At 47.2% G+C, this 4,284-nt stretch overlaps 1 non-coding gene across 1 annotated transcript; it reads right to left on the reverse strand.

Annotated features, from left to right (window-relative positions):
• Positions 1–3,278: 3,278 nt before the first annotated feature.
• On the reverse strand, positions 3,279–3,349 carry TRNAG-UCC (transfer RNA glycine (anticodon UCC)). Its single transcript has one exon. It is a non-coding gene; the product is annotated as a tRNA-Gly (tRNA).
• Between the last annotated feature and the right edge of the window lie 935 nt (positions 3,350–4,284).

Consider the following 4,284-nt stretch of genomic DNA (forward strand, 5'->3'; position numbering starts at 1 on the left):
AGGTGAGTAACTTGCCCAAGGTCACACAGCCAGTACACGGTGGAGACGGGATTTGAATGTAGTCAGCGTGTGTCCAGAGGGGTCACTCTTACCTCCCAGGTATTCCTACAGATTATTTGGAATGACAGATGGGAAAGAATAACACAGACTGAGGTATATCCACCTCTTCCTAGTAGACTGGGCTCCTGAGGGGCAGGAAACGTGCCAATCTCCTCTCTTTCCCCCATTTCCTAACACAGTGCTTAGCAAATATCAGGTGTGCATTAAATGTTTGTTAAATGAATGCTTGCTTATCACAGACACGCATTAGGAGAAGGGGCCTCCCCCTGGGCAGGCACAGCCCTGTGCATATGGCTCAGCATGCTAATTGGCATATTGTGCAAAGAAAAAAACTGCTGCTTCCACGGGGGTGATGCAACCCTGAGCCAGAGGTCCCAGCATGGCAGGTGGAGCCCCAGCCTCTCCGGGGCTCACCGTTGTTCAGGGCACAACCGAAAGAACTTTCCACAGAAGTCTGGCTCTGGCCCCCTGGAGCCCAGTACTGAGCCTGAACACGCAATAGGCATCATAAGTGTTTGTTGAATGACTATTTGTCCGTTTTTGCCCCTCTCCTACCCTGTTTCACCCGCAGCCAGTCTAAGCCTCAGGAGAGCGATTGGTGGAAGAGCCACCAGCTGGGTGTGATGGGGCCATGGTACTGATGGGGGAGTGTGCAGACATAACAGGGACAGGCAGGGTCAGGCATAATTGGTAAATATTTGTCTGTCTAATCAGAGGGCCTTTTAATTAGCAATTTCATCCTTGCAACTGGTTTATTTATTTATTTACTTTCTGCGGGAAGTCAATTAAATGTAACAGATGGAGGAGAACATGGGGGTTTCCTTGTCTCCCACCATCTGTCCCATCCCACCACCACCACCACTCGCTGCACCCACACCTCATTGGTGGAGCTGTCTACCAGTCACCAAAGGAGGGCGAGACCTCAAGACCTGATGAGCCAGGGCAAGGTCCCTGATCCCCAGAAAGCCCTCCTTGGTGCTCAAGGTCTCCCTGGCCATCCCACACATCCAGGCTGAATCTATCGGCCCTGCCTGTGACTGCCTGGCCCTAAGACCCTTTAACAGCTGGGCATCTCCTCTTCCTACCAGTCTGGGAGCCAGCAGTGTGGAGCCTGGATGCCCTTGTTTGAGTCCCCACTGCATGCCTGCCTGAGGCCTCCAATCAGAAAAGCCTTTGCTTGGCTCAGCAAACCTTTATTGAGTGTCTGCTGTATGCCAGACCATGTATTGGGCACTGAGAGCATAAATCAGCTCATCCTTGCCCTTCATGAATTCTTAGCCCATTGAGGGCTGTATTTACTTATTCTTTAAATATTTATCAAGCAGCTTGTGTATGCCAGGCTCTGGGCTAGGCCTTGAGGACACAAAGATGAATCCAACAGGTTAACTGACTTTATATAACTCAGTGAAGCCTAAAAGACAGGTAGGTAAGTTCCCACACATTTTTTTTCTGGGGTGCCTGCGTGAGTCAGCAGCAATAAACAATAAACCAATAAACAGCACAAAGTCTGTGTCCTCATGGAGCTTACATTCTAGTGGCAGAGATAGACAATGGTGGATGTATAACGTCAGGCGTGATCAGGAATTGAAAAACATAATAACCATCATCTGTGGAATATGAAATCTAATTGAGTTCTGAAAAAATCCAGAGACCTTGGCATGGTTTACAAGGCCCCTGATTACCAGGAACCTCTTTTCTTTCTAGGATCATTTCTTACTTCTTCCCACCTACTGGGCTACCTTCCAGCCACACCTTCTGATGATTCCTCCCACCTGCCGTGCTCTGTCTTGAGGCCTTTGCCCACTCTGTTCCTTCAGCCTGCAACACTCTTCCCCCTGTTCTTTCCCAGCTGAAATGTCCCTTTCCAGGGAAACCTCTTCCAACCACTCAGGCTGTGTTAGGTCCTTCCACTGCAGCTCCACAGCCCCAGTGCTCCTGCAACCCAGGACACTTCTCCCAGTTTGGTCATTGCAGGATACTCCTTGGTCTCTTCCAACCTGCCTGGGAACCAGACAATGTCTGTCTTGCTCCTCCACGCTGTATCCCCAGTACAAGGAACAGCGCCCAGCGCACCTCATCACCCATCAACCCCACTGACATTGGCTAGATTGAATCAGGTGGAGAAAAGGAAAAAGGGCATTCCAGGCAAGAGCCGAACTTTGCAAAGACAAGGTAGCTTGAAAGGTTCCTCCTAAGTGTTTTAGGATCAAGGAGCCATCCAATGTGGCCACATTAAAGAGAGGGGCAGGACATGAAGCTAGAGTTAAGCACAGGCTTTGAACGCTACGCTAGGATGTCTAGCCTTTATCCTTTTAAGCCACCTTCAATCATTCACATTCCTTTTCCGTGACTTTGCCATAGATCCATGGGTCCCTGTACTATTATTGGCTTTTTTTTCCTTTAGATTATTACCTAAAAAGTAATTTTTTGCTTTTTTTAATAACAGCTTTATTGAGATGTAATTCACAGAGCATGCAGTTCGTTCTTTTAAAGTATACAGTTCAACCCCAAAAAATCCCATACCCACTATCAGTCATTCCCTCTTCTCCCTTATTTTAGCTATTCTAGTGTGTGTGAAGTGGTATTTCATTCAGATTTTGATTTGCATTCCCTAACGACTAATAATATTAAGCATCTTTTCATGGGCTAATTGGCCATTTGTATGTCTTCTTTTGGAGACTTGTCTATTCAAATCCTGTGCCCATGTTTTAATTGTTATTTGTCTTTTTATTGCTGAGTTGTAAGAGTCCTTTTTGTACGCTGGATACAAGTCCCTTATCAGATCTTTTTCACTTTATTTTCAAAAGGAAACTTTATATCACTATCTAAATTGAAAAAACAGTGACACCTGTCCTGAATCAAAGGTAATTATAAAATGTCTGTAATTCATTAATTCAATCAACAAATACTTAATGGCCATTTCCTATTTTCCGGGTACCGTTCTTGGTACTGGGGATACAGCAATGAACAAGATAGATCGTTGTTGTTAGCTGCCATCAACTTGGGCCCCAACTCATGGCGATCCCATGCACAAAGGAACAAAATGCTGCCCCCTTCTGCACTGTCCCCATGATAGGCTGCAGACCGGATCATTATGGCCCATAGTGATTTTTGAAAGTAGATCATTTTCTTCCCAGTCCTTCTTAGTCTGGAGGCTGTTCAGCAACATACCGACATGCAAACCTCCCCTGACACATGGCTGGTGGCTGTGCGTGAGGTGCACTGGCCAGGAATTGAACCTGGGCCTCCTGCATGGAAGGCAGAAATCCTACCACTGAATCACCACTGCCCCCAAATAAGACAGATAAAGTTCCTGAACATGGAGTTTACAATTAAATGGAGGAAAAGCAAAACCAAACAAAGGAAACAAATCGGAATGTTAGAATGTGGTACATCTTCTACAGAGGGCCAGATGAGGGGGATGACTTAGTGTCTGGAGGTTACTTTATAATTGGATGGTCAGGGAAGGCCTCTCCAAGGAGGTGACACTGAAGTGAACAGCTAACGGATGAGAAGGTGCCAAGCAAGTGAAGATCAAGGGGGAGAGAATCCTGGACAGAGGGAAGAAAGTGGAACTCAGTTTAGTGTGTCCAAGGAACAAAAAGAGGGCAGTGTGGCTGGAGCAGAGTGGGCAAGGGGGAGCTCATATGGGCTGGAGTGGGAGAAACAGGAGCCCAGTCACATGAGCCTTGTAAACCAGAGTAAATCACTTGGATTTTGTCATAAGCACAAGGGAATGCCTCCGAGAGTTTTAAGCAGTGGAGTGACATAATCTGATGAACGTTTTCAAAAGACTCTCCGCTGCTGTGTGGTGGATGGATTGCGGGAGCACAAAGGTGGATGCAGTGAGACCAGTGCAAAGGCTACTGCTACGTGCAGGTGAGAGATGACAACAGCTCAGACCAGGGGGAGAAGAACTGAAGAGAAGTGGCCATTTCAGAGTAGGGTTTGCAGGTAGAGCTCACAGGCGTGGCTGATGGATTGAATGTGGAAGGCAAGGAATAGAGAGGACTCAAGGACAGCTCCTAGGTGTCTGCTCGGACCACTGAGTGGGGGGTTATGCCCTTGATTGAAATTTGGGCTGGCAAGAGAAAGAATAGAGTGTGGAGTGGCTCCAGACTTTTAGCTTAGAGATGCATGCCTGTTGGGCATCCAGGTGGAAAGGTCAGGAAGGCAGCTGGAAATTTATCTGAGTCTGGACAGATGCATTCGGGAGTCACTGGA

This window comes from Elephas maximus, chromosome 25 (genome assembly GCF_024166365.1).
Source record: "Elephas maximus indicus isolate mEleMax1 chromosome 25, mEleMax1 primary haplotype, whole genome shotgun sequence".
NCBI lineage: Eukaryota > Metazoa > Chordata > Mammalia > Proboscidea > Elephantidae > Elephas > Elephas maximus.